This window comes from Nicotiana tabacum, chromosome 6 (assembly GCF_000715075.1).
Source record: "Nicotiana tabacum cultivar K326 chromosome 6, ASM71507v2, whole genome shotgun sequence".
Lineage (NCBI taxonomy): Eukaryota > Viridiplantae > Streptophyta > Magnoliopsida > Solanales > Solanaceae > Nicotiana > Nicotiana tabacum.
The window spans coordinates 78,913,375-78,936,319 of record NC_134085.1 but is presented as its reverse complement, the minus strand read 5'-3'; the positions used below and the strand labels follow the sequence as shown (position 1 = coordinate 78,936,319).

The window sequence follows — 22,945 nt, the reverse complement described above, 5'->3', positions numbered from 1 at the left end:
GGTGTTGGAACGATTGTGGCTTCTCATGTGAGTTATGGATTCTGCGTGATTTGTTGCATTGCATTAACATACCAACCTGTGCCTCCGTTAATACTTGGTAAACGATTGTCAATGTGAATTTAATTGCGTGGAGTCATTATCTCACATTATGTTGAGTTTTTAGTAACGTAACGGTTTAAATAAAAGAATTATTAATATACTTTATTTTATGTGTCTCTTAAGATAGAACTCGTTATCTCACTCGATGCTTTACATTTTAAATGGTTATCGCACTTTTATTTTAGTTGGGTTCTCAAACTATACTCATTGCCCTATTTGATATTTACTTTACTTAAAATTATTATCACATCTTAACTGATGATTTGCTTTGTTTAAACATGATTTATTTACTCAATTTTTGTTGATTTCTAAACAAAACTCATCTAATACTCTATTTTTTATAAATTGTACTTTATTTTGATTTCTACATAAACTCATTGTCTTATTTGACACATTACCTTATTCAAGATTGTTATTATGCTTTATGGTGTTTAAATATATTTCTCAATTATTTTAATTGATATTTGGCACGGTTGCAATATACATGGTAGCATGTGGGCTTGTCGTGCGAAGGTGATTATTATTGTGGGCATGAGGTGCCATACATGTAAGATTTGGAAATTGTGGCCTATGATTTGTGATTATGAGGTGTGGTGCCTCGAGGTAATTCTTGTTGTAAGTCCATGCCTTGGGAACGATTTGATTATTTGGCTTGTCATTTGTTTTTCCTTATTTGAGTTCATTCATATGTAATGATCCGACCGATCGTTTTGAGAATTTGCACTTCGATCGATTGTTTAAGGGCATGAGTAGCTCTGTATGATGTATTATGACTTATGTGAATCGTCAGTTTTGATTTTCAGGTTATTTGGAATTGATTTGGAGGAATGATTCTCAGCTAGAAGCTTTAAATTTGAAAGGTTTGATCAAGTTTTGACTTTGTAGTATTTGACCTCGGATTGGATTTTTGATGGGTCCGTTGGCTCCGTTGGGTGATTTTGGACTTAGGAGCGCGTCTGGATCGTGATTTGGAGGTCCATAACAGGATTTGGCTAGAAATGGCGAAAGCTGAAATTTTGAAAAGTTTGACCGGGAGTGGAATTTTTGATATCGGGGTCGGATTTCAATTCCGGAAGTTGGAGCAGGTCCGTAAAGTCAAATGTGATTGTGTGCAAAATTTGAGGACATTCGGACGTGATTTGATAGGTTTCGGCATCGGTTGTGGAAGTTTGAGGTTTCAAGTTCATTGATTTCGAATTGAGGTGCGGTTCATCGTTTCGATGTTGTTATGTGTGATTTGAGGCCTTGAGTAGGTCCGTGTTATGTTATGGGACTTGTTGGTATGTTTGGACGTGATCCCGAGGGGCTCGGGCGTGTTTCAGATTGATTTCGGGCTATTTTTCCTTCATTTTGCACTGTTGTGTTCTGCTGGTATCTAGTGTTGCGTTTCCTCATCGTGTTCACGTGATATGTCGCGAACGCATAGTGTATTCTTATGGCAGCAGCAAGTTGTTCTTTGCGATCGCGAAGTATGTCTCGCGTTCGCATAGTGTTGGGACAAGAATTTTTCGCGTTCGCGTATGGGTTGTTGCGTTCGCGTAGAGACGAGCTAGGATCTAGGCTGGAGGACCTTTCTTCATCTCGTTCACGAGTCTTGGGTCGTGTTTGCGTAGTTTTGTCCGCGATGTGTATCGCATTCGCGAGGCTTGATCCGCGAACGCGTAGAGCATTTTGGTGGATGATATTTTTGTTCATCGCGAACGCGATGGTGTTCCCACGTTCGCGAAAGAGGATGTCTGGGCAGAAGTATAAAATACTCTATTTCGAGGGTTTGGCCATTTTAACATTTTTGGAGCTATAGAGCTCGGATTGAGGCATTCTTGAAGCAATTTTTACCATATGAATTTGAGTAAGTATTCTCTACTCGGTTATGGTCATATGAGTTTGATACTATAGCACGTGAGTTGTCCGTGCAGCACGTGAGTTGTCTGTGCGGATCCATATATTGATGTTATAGCACGTGAGTGTTCCGTGTAGTACGTGAGTTGTCTGTGTGGATTATAGAGCTTGGGCTGTAGGAGCCCCTCCGAAGTCTGCTCACCCCTAGTGAGCGTAGTCGACTATGTATGTGTTTATGGATCGGGTTGCACGTCACAACGAGTATTGTACAGTGCTGAGTGATTGAGTGTACTGAGTATTGAGCACGGTAAGAGATAATGCGAGACAGTGAGGTTGAGTACTTAGAGAGTGTGAGTACATGAGTTCATCACTGAGAGGCATTTCATTTGATATACATACTTGAGACATATGCATAGAGATGCATTTCCTTTGCTGCCCGGTTTTGGTGACATTCATGGTTTTACTTTCCTCATGCCTTCTGAAAATGAAACATTTACCTATAAAAAGTTTTTGGGAAAAATTACACTTTTCAAACTTAGTCATATGTTTGATGATTTTGGTAAAGGATTTGAGTTTTCACTGATATACTTGAAAAGCGGAACTGTTTTTTGGAAAATTGTGAAAAAGCTGAACATTTTATCTCTGAGCTACTTCTTTATTTACTTGCTTTACATTGTTATGAACTGTTATTGGTTATTGGTATTGGACCCGACCTATGTTCCAGCTCGTCACTACTTTCAACATAAGGTTAGGTTTGTTACTTATTAAGTACATGGGGTAGGTTGTACTCATACTACACTTTTTGCACAGTGAGTGCAGATTTTGGATGCCGATATTGCTGTGCATGGCGGGAGCTGGATTTGAAGGAGTACCTGCGTCCTTATTGTAGCTTTCTCTTGTTCATGGTAGTCTTGGTTTTATAAAACTCTATTTATGTACTTTTCAAACATAAGATGTATTTTCTTCGTATCAGTTTTGTAAACTCTATTCTTAGAAACTCATGATTTGTACTACCAGTCCTTGGGAAATGTATAAGAATCAGATAATTCCTTTGTTTAATTTTTTTATTATGTTAATTGGAAATGGATAATTATTAATTGGCTTACCTAGCGGGTTGGGTTGGGTGCCATAACGACTAGTGGATTTCGGGTCATGATAGATCGGTATCAGAGCTCTAGGTTCATAGGTTCTACATATCATGAGCAAGTGTCTAGTAGAGTCTTGCAGATTGGTATGATGACGTCCACACTTATCTTCGAGAGACTATAGGGCATTTAGGATATACTTCTCATCTTTCTTTCCTTATCGTGTGACATTGATTCAGCTTGAAGCGTAATTATTTGAATTCCTTCCACGCATTCGTATGTGCACATGAGCACTCGGTATCAGTTGTGCATCGATGGATTGTGATTCCATGGATGAGGTGCGAGATGTGATTTCTATGTGTTGATGATGGGCCAATCTGGAGGACTTGAGGCTAGGTTTTGACGGTAGCTTGAGCACAGAGGTGTTGATTGTGTGAGCACGTGCTTTTGGATTTATATGTCCGGTAGTGTCCTTATTGGTGGAATTTGTGGTAGGATGGCTGTGTAATGAGTATGATGTGATTGGGGGAAGTGTTCGGATGGTTTGAATGTGACGAAAGGAGTTTGATTGAGATGTAAATTGGTGCTTGATTTCTGTCTTGATTTGACGTATAATCTCGAGTTATGGGTGTGTTGAAGGACCCTTCATGTCGTTTAATTGTGGAGTGAAGTAGATTTTTCATGTCTTGTTGATGAGTTCAGAATCAGGAAGACTAAGTATTTTCGTGGTAGTTGTGACTGTGGATGGGTATAGAAAGATGTTAGTTTGAGGCTAAGCAAGTGGGTTATCTTTTGCGGGGTGTCCTGAGGTTGTGTGACCCCTATGTTGTTGTATTGAGAGTTCTCTTTTACCAGTGGATTATATGTGCTACGATTTTGAGTTTGCATTACTTATAAGAGTTGGCTTGACTATTACAAGGGTGAATGTGAGATTTGCAGATGATTTGAGATGCTAGATAGCTTGTGCTACATGAGCTTATAGAAGATTTAGTTGAATTTCAGTGAGGGATTTTGGCAGCAACAAAGTATGGGTATTGTAAGTTATCAAATGCTTTAATTCCTAGCTTTGAGCCAAGTGGGGGAGTCTGCTATCGACGGGTTGATTGTGCGATTATGTGCTATATTGGTTTCGATTTGAGATATACTGGTGAATTAGTTATGACCTATCGAAGTTGAGATTGAGGATGACTCGAGTAAGGGAGTTTCTGGATACGAGTTGCATTATACTCTATGGGTATATGGAAATCATGGAATGATTGAGTGGCTATTCGTGAAGGATGCAGTGTTCATGGAGTAGAAATTTGCTTGGTTGCTTAGAGGTGTGAATTACTTCTTAGGGTATTAGGGTGCAAAAGGAGCACAAGCCGCTCGGTTCATTTGGGTGGTGCTATTGAGATTCGAGTAGAGTGGGAAACTCTCGAGAATGGTTCTAATGAACTCAAGATTTATATGTGGCAATTGAGAATGTTGCGGATTTGTATATGGCTAGAAGTCGAGAGTTACATTGGATAGTGTCGAGACTTGCAGTATTTCTATATGATTATGGATTCTACATTCAGTATCAGGAAGGTAAAAATGAACAACCTTAAATTGACAGAAGGTCTCGTCATAGTGGGTATCTCAGTTGTGGTACTTTTAGGGTGCTTAAGAGAGCATTCAGCAGCTTATGAGCCTTAGGGCGGTGTGGTTTGATCCTAGGGTCTCGTGTGGTGAGTCTTGGGTTGAGGATTGTGGTATTTTGGAGAAGAGAAGTATCAATTTGAAGGTAATTCAGAAGGAACTCGGAGAAATAGGACAACTTGGTAGTAGGTTAGATCAGCATGGTAATGGATATGATCAGTTCTTTGGCTGCATGTGATGTGGTGGATTTCTACAGGTGTTTCGTGGCAATACTCTTAGGTTTTTGGTGACCTGCGTAGCTGGGTTGAGTTAGAGGGATTCAGTCCTGACGGTTTGGTTTTGTGTAAATGAGATTCGAAGAGTTCTTGATGGTTTCTACCTCGGTTAGAGATATATATTTCCTACTGGCATAAGGAGCATGTGATGTATAGTGATTTTCTCCGAATGAAATCAAATGGAAAGATCTTGGCTAATTGAGTATGTAGTTGCTTGTGACTCGGAGTGGATTATGAAGTCCTCGTATTTTTCACAGGATGGCATGGTATATGCGATATGTTGTGTAGGATCGAGATTGATATGTGCAAGGTCACAGTTCAATTTTGAAAGGAAGGTTATGAGTCCTTAAGCAGCATGGACAGTTTCAGATGACTATGTAAATAATATTACTATTTAGTATGGCTTGATGAGAGTATACATTTCAGAAGGGGCAATATGCCTTGATTTACGGATACTTCATTGGTATTACAGCACTTCCCTGGTTGATCTATTGTTGATATTCAAATTTTACTATGTGGCACGGAAGAATTATAGAAGTATTCCTCATAGGAAAATCGTGTAGGAGAGATGTGTTAGGTATTCGGGTGATGGAGTTGGAATCAGATATGATGATTCGTGTGTTCTATGGATTTGAAGACTAGGAGTTTTCAAGAGTAGGTTGTTTCGTAGTTGTGAACTGTGAAAATGCAGCCAAGGTTTGTCAGAGGATAGTATGTGTTATGATTCAGTCGTTGTGGACTTTCGGAGGGTTATTTCTCTGTTTGTGGGTGACAAGAGTTGATTTGGGGGTCCATTAGTAGGCCAAATTTGGATGTGTATTCGGTACCGAGCAGGATTGGTTGGCTCCATATTGCTATTGTTGAGGGATATGCCATTTGGTTGGAGTTGATTTTATTCGTATCAGACATATTCTGCGTTACTCTTTCATGCTGTGAGGGGTTGTGATTCGTTGGTTATATGCACACATGGAATGGTTCCATTTGGGCTTTATAGCGGAATTTGAGCGAGATGAGTATTTGGGTGTCGCATGATTGGTCGCACATTGGTTATGTTCCTTCAGGCTTGTGGGGCATTGCGTCATTTTGCTTCTTCGTGGTTATGGTAATTCACTTTGGGAACTTGATGTCAAATCGCGCATGATTATTGATTTTGAGCAGGGTGGCTCGAGGTATATAATATGGACCAGCGTTTGGATGGGCCTGCGCATTGTAGCAGAGTTATATTGTGGTATTATCCTTTGTGATAGATTTGTGTGTTTTGGTTTTGTGGTGTGTGATGGGTTCTTAGCATTGTGTTGAGGTGGTACCCGTTGAGCTTGCGGGACGGTTCTCTTATTTGAGTCATTTTCCATGATTGAGTACATTTGGAATGTTGCTTATTGGTGCACGGATTGCACGAGTTACGGCTTTAGATTTTATTGATGTGTCGTGTCACTAGGGTGGTCGTGTTGGATGAGATGGGGTCATTGGACCTAGAATGAATACTATTGGAATTGATTACAGCATGGTTGGAAGAACAATATCGAAAGTCGGCTTAGAAATTTGCTATAGTCCTTGTCGAAGGAGAAGGAACTCCATGACTTGTTGATTTGACAAATGGTTGAGTTTCTGCGTGTTTCTTTCATCATTGGCAGTATATGAAGGTGTTATAACGAGGCTTTGTTTGATAAAAGGTTTATTACCGGCATTTGGTTGTTTTGAGCAGCTACTGTGACTAGAAATTATCGCTATGAGTATTTGAGTTTTGAGGTATATCATGTGATTACATCTTGGGTTACGGATATGGCTTAATACAACTTATTCAGACTTATAAAGTGTGTAGATGCGAGGTTCTGATCTTATCAAAAATTTCGGATGTGGAAATTGGAATCTAAAGCTTATGGGCTAGGTTGGATTAAGAAATTTCAATCATGTTGTGTTATCAGACCTATATGGGATAGGGTGACGTGGGATCACCCTCAGGTATATGCATGGTAAGGTTACACGACGGTTTGATGGCTTTGAGAACAACTCTAGGTACGTTCGAGGACGAACGTATGTTTAAGTGGGGGAGGATGTAACGATCCGACCGGTCGTTTTGAGCGTTTGCACTTCGCTCGGTTGGTTGAGGGGCGTAGCTCCGTATGATGTATTATGACTTCTGTGAATTGTCAGTTTTGGTTTTCAGGTTATTCGGAATTGATTTGGAGGAATGATTCTCAGCTAGAAGTTTTAAATTTGAAAGGTTTGACCAAGTTTTGACTTTGTAGTATTTGACCTCGGATTGGATTTTTGATGGTTCCATTGACTCCGTTGGGTGATTTTAGACTTAGGAGCGTGTTTGGATCATAATTTGGAGGTCCGTAGCAGAATTTGGCTTGAAATGACGAAATTTGAAATTTTGGAAAGTTTGACCCGGAGTTGAATTTTTGATATCAGGGTCGGATTCCAATTCTGGAAGTTGAAGTAGGTTCGTAATGTCAAATGTGACTTGTGTGCAAAATTTGAGATCAATCGGACATGATTTGATAGGTTTCGGCATCGGTTGTGGAAGTTTGAAGTTTCAAGTTCATTGATTTTGAATTGAGGTGTGATTCATCGTTTTGATGTTGTTATGTGTGATTTGAGGCCTTGAGTAGGTCCATGTTATGTCATGGGACTTGTTGGTATGTTTGGACATGATCCTAAGGGGCTTGGGCGTGTTTCGAATTGATTTCGAGCTAATTTCCCTTCATTTTGCACTGTTGTGTTTTGCTGGTATCTGGTGTCGTGTTTCTTCATCGCGTTCGCGTGGTATGTATTATCACACCTCCTTTTTACCACCCGTAAGGGAGTTTTTCCAATTAAAGTGACATTATTCGAAATGGGATTATTTTATTTATTTTTTCAGAGTCGCCACTTGAAATATTTATGGTGTCCCACGTCACCAGTTTATTTTTTAAAATCCCAAATCGAGGAAATAGACTTTATTTAAAAGTCTGCGAAACCAGAAATTTTAAGTAAGGAATTCTGTTAACCCGGGAGAAGGTGTTAGGCATTCCCGGGTTTCGTGGTTCTAGCAAGGTCGCTTAAACTATTATAGTTGGCCTATTATCTGATTTACTACATGTTTTAACCTATTGTGCATTTTTAGCTTTATAACCACTTTTAATTATTTAAAAACCCTTTTTAGGATTTATGGAATTATTTCTTGAACAAGTTACGATTGTCGTACACTTGCCGTTTTGGGACACGCCGCAAACCAGGCTACATGAAATGCACCCGCGATTCGCGATATGTTTTATTTTAATTAGTGTTCGAAGTTGTTATGATCGGGTCACATGAAATGCACACCCAAATTTGGGAATTAGGTATCATAACTATGTCACGGGAACCTTACCCATAATCACGATGATTTAAAATTAATCACGCCTAAAGCAAACTACGAATGTTCATGAGTTGTTATTCTATATTCGAGATTATTGCAAGGTCAAGAGTTATGAATATTGAATGGTTTATGGAGAAGATGTATAATTTTAACTATTTGGATTAACAAAATTACATTCTTTCAATTAACACTACTCGTGGCCTATTCCTGACCAACGAAACAAAGCAGTAAATATTTTGGAACCCAATTCCTTTTATTTTTGTCCTTAACACTTATGTCTCTAACAATGTAACTTTCATGTCATGTAACTTGAAGGAAACAGGTGGACCAATTAAAATGACGAGCAATAGATAAACTAACACAAAATTGTTTACTAAGCTAGCAAGATGAACTGGACATGAAATAAATAACAAAAAAAAAGAGTTTTTATGCAATGAGAGCCAAAGAAAGTCTTCATATTTACATTTGAAAGTTGTAGGCACAATAGCAATGGGAAGCTCGAACAAGGGACCATGACCAGAATTTTTTGAAGCTCGGCAAACTCAACGACCTCGACTCAATTTGGCGACTTTAGCGGTGGTTTTAGGAGGCGGAAGGCTGGTTTTAGGACTGTTTTGCAGCTGTAATTTCGTGGAACTCATGGCTGAATTTTGCTGAGTTTTGGGTGGGATTTGGAGCTGTTTTTCAGCAGCTTTACACCTGGTTTTGCTTCATTTTTGGGCAGATTTTCAGCTGTGTTTTTTGGCTGTTTTGGAGGCTGATTTTTTGTGGGTTTTACAGCTAGAAAGCTAATGGATTTTGGCTGATTTTTTACTTCAAAAAGGAAGCTAACAGTGGTGCTCTACATGGTGTTTTTTAGGCTGTTTTGCAGCTTGCTTCAGCTGCATTTCAAGGCTGTTTTGCACTGCTTTCAAGCTATTTTGGGACTGAAGTTCGAGGCATTATTTGGGGTGTTCATAGCTGGTCTTTGAATGAAGAAAGAAGCTGTGTTTGGACCAAGTTGCTCAACATAACATTTGTACCAACTTAACAATAGATAGTACAAAGGCCAATAGGAAAGTTTCATTCATCCATGGCCAATTTAGAGCAAAATAAGTAAGAGATAAGACTCCTTATCTTTTCATATAACTCATAAACTTACTGTTAAAAAGTTCATTTCCACAGACAACTACATAAGAGGCTATCCACATGAACCACATTACATAAATGGACACATCAGGGAATCACAAGTGAGTACTGTTGAAAGCCGAACAATCTAACTTCTAAGACTAACTCTTCACTATATGCTTCTATCAATTGTATGAAACAGACACAAAATCATTTGGCTTCAAAATTCCATAATTGAGATCTAATGATCAATGATTAATTTCAGCTCGAACAATCAGTCAGAATAATCAGCCAAAGCAATAGCCAACATAGAAATGAAAAGGCCAATCCAGTAATGAATTTACAACACATCGAGTCAAACTACACTTAAACAGAGAATAGTTTCAATTCAACAATTAATCCAAAGTGAGCGACAAACTAAAATAGAAGGGATCATAACAAGATTCAGTGACACATCCACGAAATCAATCAGGAATACGGCTTGAGTAACTCAGATCTTCATTCATAGATTTGAAGTGAAAAATAGGTGAATATTTACATACCTAATTGCCGAAAATCTAGAAATGGAGGCTGAATCTCGAACTCCTCTAAATCGAACAAAGAATGAGGCTGAAATGAGCCGGATGAAGGCCGAGAACAGCGAATGATGCTCAAGCCAACAGCAAAGGGAGGCAACAGCGATTTTCTCAGCAAACCAGAAAATTAATACCAAAAACCAGAAGGACATGGAAGCTCCTTGTTCAAATTCTAATTTTCCTTTTTAATTTGGAGCTTTTTGAGTTTTCCAGATCTGGGATTCAGGAATTTTTAGTGTTTTTCACGTGGTGAAGTGAAGAAAACTTTGTCTGATCTGAGTGGGGGGGGGGGGGGGGGAGTCGCTGGTTTTTTGTTGAAGATGAGAGAGTGATGTTTTCGTCTCTAAGTTCGAGAGACTATAGGGAATTTAGGATATACTTCTCATCTTTCTTTCCTTATCGTGTGAAAGAATTAGCCCAATGCAATTAAACATTTTCTTCAATTTCTTTTCTTATTCCCTTTTCCTTTTCCTTTTTTTTTTAAATTAAGAAAAACTTAATTTAATCCCTAAATTAATCTAATTTGTAAAATTAAACTAATTATAATATTTATAACAATTACTCGATCCTAAAAAGAAAAATCACTAATCTATGATTAAAAGCTAAAATGTAACTATGAGCCATTTTTGTTATTTTTATTTTTTAATAAAACAAATAATTAACTAATTAATCCTAAAAATATAAAAACAAAACCTAAATGCAATGCATGGTATTTTTGATATTTTTCATGATTTTAATAAAAATTAAACGTGCACAAAAATGCAAACAATTAATAAAATCCTACAAAATTCTAAAAATGGCAAATAATTGGAAAAATCTATTTTCTTGGATTTTATAGGAGTAATTCATATAGGGCAAAATCATGTGCTCACAGCTGCCCTTCTTTGCTCGGAAACATGAAGAGTTTTCGGGCAAAGATAAAGTGAGCAATTACGAACAATTTTTGCCCGTTTGAAACTCCATTTGGAAGCATTTTGAAAAAGTTTTGACTGAACCTTGCTTCAGAGGTTGCCTACATATCCTTGGCTATAAAGGAATCAGGTCGGTGTAGTTTTGGAAGTTTTGGTAGCTGGGACTACTGGAAATTGTGATTTCACTGTTGTTGTTGCTGTTTCTGCTTGCTGAGCTCCTTATTACACAAAAATAAAAAATAAAAAGCTAAACTAGCTAAGCTTATTAACTACGAGTTACAAGATTCCTATTTATAAACCTTCTAAAGCTTGATCTTGAGTCTTTGATGGTTCTTCCTGCAGACTCTGACCTTGAATCTTGATGCTCGCTAGCTGCAACTACTGGTTCATTCTTCTTCAGCTTTTCGGATCAAGGCGGGACATGCGAAGATTGTGACTTCAATCATATCTTGAGCAGTCCGCATCTTTTCTTCGCTTCTATACTTAGAGCTCACTTCTTTTCTTGTTTCTCCTTTTATTTTATTTGGGTTGAGACTTCTTCTTTTGGTCATCTCAAACCTTGTGCCTCACGATGAAAACATGTTCAGGCACCAAAGCAAACAAACGAATGAAATTTTCTGCCCCAGTTTTCACTAGGAAAACTTTGTGAGTTATTGTAACAAAATCTAAACTATCTCTTTATTGAAAGCAATAAGATCAGGATTGTGTATCCTTGGGAAAAGGAGATTAAGGAGTGGGGACCCTATATCTAAAATGCAATCAAATAGGGATCGGAGGCCCCAAGTTGGGAAGATTATTAGGTTATGCTGGAAAAATAATCGAGTTATGCCGGAAAGGTCCACGGGTTATGCCGGGAAAGTCATCGGGTTATGCCGGAAAAGAAAAAAGTCATCGGATTATGCCGGGAAGGTCCACGAATTATGGCGGGAAAGATCATCGGGTTATGTCGGAAAAGAAAATGGTCCTCGGGTTATGTAGGGAGGTCCACAAGTTATGCCGGGGAAGGTCATCGGGTTATGCCGGAAAAGATCATCGGGTTATGCCGGAAAAGAAAAAGGTCATCGGGGTATGCTGGGGAGGTCCACGGGTTATGCCCGGAAAGGTCATCGGGTTATGCCGGAAAAGAAAAAGGTCTTCGGGTTATGCCGGGGAGGTTCACGAATTATGGCGGGGAAGGTCATCGGGTTATGCCGGGGAGGTTCACGAGTTATGCCGGGAAAGATCATTGGGTTATGCCGGAAAAGAAAAAGGTCATCGGGTTATGCCGGGGAGATCCACGGGTTATGCCGGGGGTCAAGTAGGGAGTGGAACCCTATAATGGAAAAGACTACCAAGTTATGATGGGAGTGACTAGTGTCACACCTCCTTTTTACTTACCGTGGAAAATGTATAAGAGAGTTTTTTTCCAACTTAAAGTGATAATCGAAACGGGATTATTTATCTAAGAATCAGAGTCGCTACTTGGGATAATTTATGGTGTCCCAAATCACTGGTTCAAATCCCAAATCGAGGGAAAATTTGACTTTGTATTATAGTCCGCGAACCAGAAATCTGGGTAAGGAATTCTGTTAACCCGGGAGAAGGTGTTAGGCATTCCCGAGTTCCGTGGTTCTAGAACGGTCACTCAACTATTATATTTGGCCTATTTATCTGATTTTAAAACACTTTTAAAACTATGTACATTTTAACTTTAAAACCACTTTTAATTATTTTAAGGATGATTTCAACGTCATCTAAAATACGTCTTTGGACCACGCCACATGAAATGCACCCACAATCCGAGACATTTTATTTAATGTTGTTAAGATTTAGATTTGGGCCACATGAAATGCACACCCAAGTTTAGGAAGGTAATTTTTTAAAAATAGCGCGCCTAAAGCAACTACGCATTTTCAAGTTTGCGAGGGCCATGGAAAATTCGACTAAAATGGCACGCCTCAATTTCTAAGGATTAAAATTAATTAAATGAAGGCCATTCATTTTGAGATTTCATTTGGCATGGCACACCTCAATTTTATTAAAGGAAAAAGCCTCCAACTAAGTGAACTATGGATATGCATATTCAAAACTAATTTGAAATTAAATATAACAACCACACCACGGAAATCGTACCCGTGATTTAATTATGTGCCTAAAGCTTGCTTACCATATTCATAAGTTGTTTGTTCTTTTCCTATATATGAGACCAATTGTATGTGTTTAAAAGTTGCAAAATGGTTTACGTGTAAAGTTGGGAGGAACTTTGGTTAATATGAATAACATTGGTTTTACGAAATAACCATCACCCAGTGCAAACTCAACTTTGTATATCCTCTTTTAAAGTGCCGAAATTAATACTCATAAAATCAGTTCATACTATGTACACATCTGGCATTTGCCTATTTATCTACATCACAATTTTAATCACATACAATGCACCGAGATTTTTACACAATTAAGCAGTCATCACTTCAATCCAGACGAGCTCATTGCACGAACCAAAACTGCCTTCCACATAATTTCTATACATTAAGTCCTAACTATTCTGTTAATTCGCTTGTGACGATTGGGTTTTAAACGAACAAATCAAGCCAATTATTGTCCAAACTTGTGAAAACTATTTACAACTACCAAATTATTATCATTCTGACCTTGTAATAATGTTGATATCACTTTGTTATAAGATTTAACTGTAAGTAGTATATTTTGGTAATTGTTATATATCGATGTCATTTGAAGGAGATTTAACTCGCTAAATCAATTCTGTAGCAATGAAATTAGTCTTGGACCGAGGTAAGTGGAGACTTGACCTCTTTAAGGGGTTTTTCAATAAAATAAGCATGCTAATTAGCTTTTAGATATATGTTATGTATCCAGAGTTGTAACAATTATAGGGGTATCAAGTTATTGAGTCATACCATGAAAGTGGTGGAGAAGGTGGTTGAAGCGAGGGTGAGGATAATAGTGTCTGTATCCGATAACCAGTTCGGGTTCATGCCGGGTCGTTCAACCACGGAAGCTATACACTTTGTTAGGCGGTTGGTGGAACTGTACAGAGAGAGAAAGAAGGATCTGCACATGGTATTTATTGACCTAGAGAAAGCGTATGACAAGGTTCATAGAGAAGTTCTCTGGAGATGCTTGGAGGCAAAGGTCTGTCGGTCCCTTACATTATGGTGATTAAGGACATGTATGCTGGGGCAAAGGCTCGAGTTAGGACAGTAGGAGGCGATTCTGACCATTTTCCGGTGGAAATGGGATTATACCAAGGTTTTGCCCTCGGTCCGTTTTTGTTCGCCCTGGTGCTGGACGCGTTAACACACCATATTCAAAAGGAGGTGCCATGGTGCATGCTATTTGGCGATGACATAGTTCTAATTGATGAGTCGCGAGCCGGTGTTAACGATAGGGTGGAGGTTTGGAGACAGGCTCTTGAGTTTAAAGGTTTCAAGCTGAGCAGGACGAAGACGGAATACCTGGAATGTAAGTTTAGCTCTGAGCCGGGGGAAGTGGACGTGGATGTGAGGCTTGAATCACAGGCCATCCCAAGTAGAGGCAGCTTCAAGTACCTTGGATCGGTTATCCAGGGAGGAGGGGAGATCGATAAGGATGTTACACATCGTATTGGTGAAGGATGGATGAAGTGGAGGTTAGCACCTGAAGTTTTGTATGATAAGAGAGTGTCACCGTTACTCAAAGGTAAGTTCTATAAAGTGGTTGTTAGATCGGTCATGATGTATGGGGCTGAGTGTTGACCTGTAAGGAACTCACATATCCAGAAGATGAAAGTAGCGGAAATGAGGATGCTGAGGTGGATGTGCGGGCACACTAGAATGGATAAGATTAGGAATGATGATATTCGGGAGAAGGTGCGTGTGGCTCCCATTGATGACAAGATGCGGGAAGCGAGACTCAGATGGTTCGGGCATGTTCAGAGGAGAAGCCCAGATGCGCCAGTTAGAAGATGTGAGCAGTTAGTTGTGGAGGACACTAGAAAAGGTAGAGGGCGATCTAAGAAGTATTGGAGAGAGGTGATCAGGCAGGATATGACGAGGCTTCAGATTTCCGAGGGCATGATACTGGATAAGGAGATGTGGAGATTGAGTATTAGAGTTGTAGGTTAGGTACCAGTCTGGTAGGGTCTTTGTCTAGGATAGTCAGTGACAATGTTGTGTCTTACTATTTCACTTTTCAGCGCAGGAACTATTTAGTAGCTATCGCTTTTGCTTTGCATCTTTCTTCTAAAGTTTATGTTGTTCCTGTTTTCATATGATTTCTTTGTTGATACTAATATTGTCTCCTTTTTGCCTTTTTGCTTTCTTGAGCCGAAGGTCTTTTGGAAACAGCCTCTCTACCCCTTCGGGGTAGGGGTAAGGTCTGCGTACACACTACCCTCCCCAGACCCCATTAATGGAATTTTGCTGGGTTGTTGTTGTTGTATATATGTTATGTATATGAGGGTGACTATGCATATATGAAGAGATGAGAATATACATAGGAGCTAGAATGTTATACTGGGATAACAAGATCAGTACTGTGATTTTGATTTGATTCATGCTTAGTTTGGTTTTCTGTGCATATTGTGTATGCTAGTACAGTGCTAAGAAATTTATGTATGTTGTGATACGTGCCCAGTTCAGATATTCATGCATATCGCATATGTTGTTTCATTTATTGAGAACATGGCTTCAGATAAGTTATTGAGCACGTTTGAAAACATCATTCCAAATTAGTTATTCAGCATGTTCTAGTTTAGTTATCAATCGTGTTACTGGTCTGTACATGGCTCTATTGCGTGAGAACAGGATCCTCCCTCATGACTCACTAACCACAAAGGATCTCGTGGGAAGTACACACGCCTGAGCGGCACAGAACATGCTAAGTGTACACAGAACAGATATTACTGCATTTATATATATTACTGCATTTACAGTCATTAGTTAAGCTTGTCTGCATGTTGACTACTGCACATCTACAGACCTTGGCAAATTTCTCCAATTATTTACAAGGAATAATACTAGCAAAGCCTATAAAGAGAAACTAGTTTTGATATGGTATGTAGTAACAGCTATATGGCAGAGATTGAAAAAAGCTCTAATTGGTACACCTGCCCATAGAGAGTGGCGATGACGCTGAACGCTACCCACAAGCTAGTAGCCTAGTCATTATGTTAACATCCCTAGTTAACAGTGGTGGTATTAGACCTTCGTGATGTACACACAATCCGGCTACTTCCCTAGATAATCGGATCGGAATCACAACACCGACAGGTTTCATAGTGAGAGCAGATACCTGAGTCATGAGATAAGAGGTTGAATTCATACTACTAAGAAATCACTATTATGATGTTCAAATTACAAATTAGCAAGTAGCAACTACTGTACCTAGAATGATTAATATCTCAGAGTTAGACGCGCATATGCACATCATGGAATTAACAGCTACTACAACCACTACTATTCAAGCATAGTTAATACTCTTTAAGATTTTTCCAAACTTTTGAACTGTCTGTTTCTATCAAGCTTGGCTTGCATTTCTGCTGAAGAAAACGTAAATGCCATCAAAATATTGAAATACCGTGATAATTGTATGCAAGTGTTTATGTAAACTTCAGGAACAGCCAGCAAATGAATTTACTAATGTTGTAAAAGCTCCCAACTCTTCTCTTACTATTGGAATAATCAAGCTCCTTATTGAAGAGAACCAAAACAAAATTTCATCATTTATACGAGTCAAAAATGAATTTTCTTTGTTTCAAAACCATCTGCCTGTCTCTTTTCCCTAAAAAGGATCATTTGCCAGTCGTTATATTGCTCTTACAGCAACTATGATTCTCACTCTAGATAATGGTACATTACAAACTCTTAACACCGTACATATGTTTCTGAATCCCAGTATATGTGTTTGTAAATAAAATTTGGCCTTCAAATGCCCAATGCTAATCCCAGCAAAAGAGATGATACAATCAACCAACACCAATAAAGTTGAACACGAGTGAATTTTGTAAGAAAAATCTAGGAGGATGAGTTCCTAGTTCGTGAAGAATCAACACTCAAGGATGACAATCCAACAGTATCAGGGCTTTTAAGCTGATCAAGTTGTTTCTTACCACGACGAAGTAAGTATTCAATAAAAATAAAGTTCTTACGGTCAACTTGCTTAGAATTTTTGTGGAACTCAGCTGATACAATTGACTCAATTTGCCTTCTCTCCTCAACAGGCTTGGAGCGTGCGGCTCTTAGGAATCCCCTATAAAGAGCAAGCACTTGCTTCTGCATCCCGGATAACCTTGGTCCACTGGAGGCTCCCATTGCATCTTCAGGGCGAGTGATCTTATACTAGTTTCAATTGTACATAAGAAAGCAAGTTGCCACTCTTTCGGAATTCTGCTATGGACTGAAAGAAAAGAGATTATACAATCAATTACAATGCAAACTTGATTAAAAAAAAAACACAAAAGAACAAAAAACACTACCGTGATTTGCAACTTCCACATACTCTTTTTCAACTTCAACTTCAAATACTCTTTTTTTTTTTCAACTTCAACCAAATATTGTCCAAACTTACTTGGAATCTACCAAGTAAACTTTTTTTCCACTAGCTTTTTCTTTATCACTGGAAAACATCAAATTCTTCCTGTGGTTATGTTTCCCCGACAGATAAAAGGATGCTAAATTCACATCTATGCCTAAATGGACTGTAACCTGCCCAAGGAAACAGAAGAATAAACAAAGGACTCAAATACATAATAGAATGTTAATCTTTTTCCTTTATAACTAACTTCGTTAAAATTATTTGTCTTCGCCCACTCTTATCCCCCTTTGAGATATAAAAACCGGTAATTGGTTGAACTGATCTTTTCCATATTCATACTATAGAATAGAGTTTAAGGACATTTCTGAAGAACTACTGAAAATAGATTTCAGTTGGATATATCATTGTCAGACCTTGAAAAGTAGAAAGTAAAACTCAGAGAGATAGAATCATTTTATCCGCACAGTAACTAATTTGAGTATGTCAGGTCTATCTTTTTTCAGTTGTATGTGACTATTTAGTAGGAGTATAGTTAAAATATTGGGAGAGAACTGTTCTCACTATGAGCCCGTTTGGATTGGCTTATTTTAAGTGTTTTTAAGCCAAAATAGTTTTTAAGCCACTTTGTAGTGTTTGGATAAAATAAAAAAGAGCTTTTAAGCACTTGTTTTTAAGCTAAAATGACAAAAATAAGCCAAAAGCTAGAATTCCAAACTTATAGCTTTTGGCTTAAAAGTCACTTACAATAAGCCCAACCAAACGGGCTCTATATTTGGCCAATTACATCTGGAAAGAGCTTAAGGGTGTGTTTGGTATGACGGAAAACATTTTCCGAAAAATGTTTTCCAATTTTCCAATGTTTGGAATATTTTGGAAAACATTTTCCTCATCAACTCATTTTCCTCCAATTGGAGGAAATTGTTTTCCCTATAACTCTTTGCCATCCCCACCAGCTCAAGAGAGGTGAACATTTTCCAAAACTCTTTGTCAACCTTCCCCATTCCCCATCAACCCCTACCAACTCAACCCAACCCACCTTTGCCCACCCCCCCCCCATGAATAGAAATATTGTTAATGGTACTTTATTTTCATGTTATAGATATAGTATTTTTTTTTCATTTCAATAAATGAGTATTTTCTTTTCACGATATAACAAAAAAAAATCATTTTAACAAAAAAAGTACTATATTTTCATAATATAGAAAAAATATTTTCTTTCATTTCAACAAAATGACGTAGCAAAAAGTATTTCCTTTTATTGCAACAAAAAGAGTATTTTCTTTTCATTATGTAGAAAAAGTATTTTCTTTCATTTCAACAAAATGAGTACTTTATTTTCACGTTGGAGAAATAGTACTTTCTTTTTCAACCAAAAAAAAAAGTATTTTGTTTAGTTATGAAGTACAAATTTCAATGTTGTTTTTGCGTAAAAAAATAAAAACACATTAGTTCCTTTGGGGTTGTGTGAATTTTTAGAAAAACAATTAAATTCTTGAAGAAAATAGAGTCATGAAAATATCGGGTATTGGGTGTGGGGGGTAGGGGGGAGGGAGAACACAGGAAATATAGGGACTTGGGGGAAGGGGGAAGGGGTGAGGAGACTAGCATAAAAAATTATTTTCCTAAAAAATATTTTACTCTCTAACCAAACACTAGAAAATATTTTCCGAAAAAAAGTTTTCACTCACCAACCAAACAAAGGAAAATAAGTGATATAACCATTCATTTTTCATGAAAAAATTTTCTAGGAAAAAATTTTCTATGGAAAACATTTTCCTTCGTAACAATTAAATTCTTGAAGAAAATAGAGTCATGAAAACATCTAGTATTGGTTTTTTTTTTGGGGGGTGGGGGGGTGGGGGGGGGAGGGGGGGGGACACAAGAAACATAGGGACTTGGGGGAAGGGGGTGAGGAGACTAGCATAAAAAAATATTTTACTCTCTAACCAAACACTAGAAAATATTTTCCGGGAAAAAATTTTCACTCACCAACCAAAGGAAAATAAGTGACATAACCATTTTTTTTCCATGAAAACATTTTCCTTCGTACCAAACACACCCTAAATCTTCCGCTTTTTTCTTCTTCCCATCTCTACCATTAGACTCGCTCTTCCTTTTTTTTTCGTTAGTAAGACCTTGATAAGCGAAAAGTAAAACCTAGGAAGATAGAATCAATTTATCTGCAAAGTAATTATTCTCAGTATATGGCAATTGTACTTTTCCAGTTTTATGTGACTACTTAGCAGGAGTATAGTTAAGAAATTGGTGAGGACTTCTCTCCCTATATATTCCCAATTACATTAGGAAAGAGATTAAATCATCTTCCTTTTTCTTCTTCCCATCTCTGCCATTAGATTCGCTCTTTATGCCTCTTTTAGGCAGTTTAAAACAATTTACCAACAATCTCATGTTAAAACCATAACAAACTCAGATTTTAGCCATATATATATATATATATGAAAAAAGGAGACCATGCATTTTAAAGTAGAAGTGAAGCTAGAAGCGCTGAGCAGCTTTTCACCCTTGAAAATCTCAGTTTTCCCAAGAATTTGTATCCTATGTCCGGGCAATGACATCTAGAAAGAACTCAACACCTCTTCTTTCTTCATCCTATTTCCTCCATAGACTTGCTTTCTACAGCGTTAGACCATGTAAACGATATTTAACATTAAAATCTCAGTTTTTAGAACCAGAAGTGCCTAGTCCCTAACTTGCTCTTGGGTACTATAATAAAAGGGCCTCTATCATCCACCTATAGCTGATCAAAGGTATTCAAGGTCTACAATGGTTCGAGTTTAGCGTATAAATTCAGCTTGCTGGGGTGATAGCTTGCCTCAGCCTTCAGAGAATACTAACAACTAGATTACACAAGTCCTTGGAGTCTCGAGGATTATATCTTCTGATTGATCACAAGGTGGTTTTGTCTCATCTTTGACCTCGAAGGCTGCTGCTCTTCTCTTTAGCTTCCCTGCAAGCATATTATGCTTCTCTTTCACCTAGAGAGAAGCATTATATGCTTGTAGAGTTAATTTTCACAATCTAAACTAGTTCAATGTAGTTAACATCCTAGGACAAGAAGCTAGACGTTATTAAAAATGAATCCAAGCATTCATAGCTGATGATTCAAAAGGTGAAACAGAGACTTGCTTCAGGATAATTCCTATGTGATACAAGATCTAAATACCCTGATGCCCCACAGCGCAAACACCTAAAAAGGAGACATTTACCATGTTATTTACCTATGTGTATGATATACGTCTTATACTATTTGCCTCAGAACATTTTCTTATATTATGAAAGAGAAAGTGGACTTCTCTATTTATAAAAAGATAAAGTTGATTTTTCAAGATTTATTGGTTCTTGGGCTGGAAATTGCCAATAGATACGCTTCTGGCTCATCATATTAAAATTAGGAGTCAAAGAGTGACAATTTGGCCATTTTAACAATGTCCTCATTGCTTTTCTACTATAAGGTACCGAGGTCTTTCCATAACTAAGAATCTATATGCAGCAGATTACGTGAAGTTAATACAGATATGCAATAAAAGCTGTTGATCACCCGTTCTGCAGACTGCCCATCTTATTGTGGTAATTCTGAAAATGAATGTCCGTCTTATTGTGGTATTAGCGAGGATCAGACAGTAACAAGGTATCAAAAAAACATTATAGCAACACTACTCATCCATCAACAGACTATCAGCTCCGCCATCAACAGACTATCAACCATGACGGAAAAAGGCACAATTTTACAAGATCCTAAAGGCTGTCGAAAGCAAAGTAGGTAGCATGTCTCATGTAACTATAAATTTCTAAACATATTGCACACATGATCTTCGATTGTTTTGACAGACCCATGCCAAATAGGCATTACATGGATAATGAAGCCATCTAAACACACTTAAAAAGGCAAATGTATCCACATCGAATGCATAAACATACCCAATACTCATAGTCAAGTCCAGGAAACCCAGGTGGTTTTGTATCACCACTTGGAATCTCCCTGAAGCTTCTTTTTCTTTTTCTTTTTGACAACCCAGAAATCTCTGAGGACCGTGGTACACAGCTCGAAACTCAGCAGATTATGGGCACACTGCTCTATTCCTCTCCACTTAAATACCAAGTTCTTGTCTGCGATAGGGTTAACACATGAGGTGCACCTAATCCACACGACGTAGCGCTCTTACCACTAGACCAAAACCCCGGGGCAAAGCCCCTGGAAGCTATCTTTCCATAACATAATTTAGAAAATATTTAACGGTTGTCATTGCTTAGATTAACAAGTTTTGGAGCTAGTCCCTCCATTTATATCATTAAGCTAAATTCTTTCACAAGATTCTTACTAAAAATAAAAAAACACGGCTTATTCTTCCTCTTTCAAAACATAAAACCCAAAATAAGACAACTAAAAGAAATTAACCATTACCCAGAAGAAAACCTTTGAATTCTATTAAAACCCTTCAGCACAATCACCAAGAAAAGAAGAGGGGAAAAAAAGGGGATGCTTCAACTTCTTTATAGTCACAAACATTTCCAGCATCAATAAAAGAAAAAACAAAAACCTAGGAAGAAAATCAAAATGGAGAAGCTATAGATTTGATGTGTAGAATTTAGAGCTTACCATATACGAGAACAATTTGATCCCAACTCAATCTGCAAATGGAAGAAGAAGTCGAAAAAGATTATTCTTTGGTTCTAAAAGGGAAACTAGGGATGCATGCATTTACTTTTAATTTCTAATAAAAACTAAAAAGGGGAAGAAAATTTGTGACTAACGCTTAGCCACGAAATGGTCTGTTTGGTTTAAAATTTTAGCTGATTTAATAAACTTTTTGTGATAAATTCATTCAATAATCACAATAAGTATTTGGTAATTGTAACAGAGAATTAAAATTTAGTGCTAATGTAATGATGTAATTATTTTAATTGGTTAATATCACTTGATTTTCTAGAGGAGGTGGCGCACGAGTCATTTTACCTATGATAAGTTGAGCGTAAGCCTATGGACTTTATGCTAATATTTTTAAAAAATAAAAATAGTATTTAATAAATGGACTGAAACACGAAATATGTAGCATAATATATTAACATTTCCATATAATTCAAAAAAAAATCTAAATGTTTCACACTCTAGATTAATATGTAACAATATATTAATAAATAATAATTTAAGTTATCAAACTCTTAAATAATTTGAGTCACCAAACTCTTAAATAGAACAACAAATTGTATAAGTTAACGTCATCAACTACAAAATTTTTTGAAATAAACAGAGTGGATAGTGCATTAATATCCAAGTTCAATGCCCCATCAGTGAGTGAAAAAAGAAAAAAGACTCCATCAGAGCAGCTTTTCCCGGGGAACGCTCCTAAGATTCCTTGGAAGACGTAAGGCTAAGCAATTGATGTCAGTACAGTTACTATCCACCAATTGAGGTCCCTTCCGTACGCTAGACGAGATTGTCAGTGCCATAAGGGAAAACTAATGTCAAGAGCAATTGAGAGAACAGAAATGAGAATTGAGAATGAAAGAAAGCTTGATTGCATTAATGAAAGCTATTACAGAAAAGCAACACGGT

The 22,945-nt window shown here is 37.7% G+C and overlaps 1 protein-coding gene across 10 annotated transcripts in view; it reads right to left on the bottom strand.

Moving 5' to 3' along the window:
* The window catches only part of LOC107828618 (uncharacterized), a 227,982-nt gene that overhangs the window by 196,413 nt on the left and 8,624 nt on the right, over positions 1–22,945 (bottom strand). For 6 of the 10 annotated variants that reach the window (XR_012710432.1, XR_012710434.1, XR_012710428.1 and 3 more), the window contains exon 1: positions 9,914–10,290. The exons of 1 other annotated variant lie outside the window; for it this stretch is intronic. The gene's annotated coding sequence lies outside the window, so the exon portion shown is untranslated. Of the gene's footprint in view, positions 1–9,913; positions 10,291–15,764; positions 16,129–16,220; positions 17,233–17,311; positions 17,541–21,988; positions 22,303–22,945 lie in introns of those variants that run through there. 3 more of the 10 variants (XR_012710427.1, XR_012710433.1, XR_012710436.1) reach the window with 3 other exon arrangements.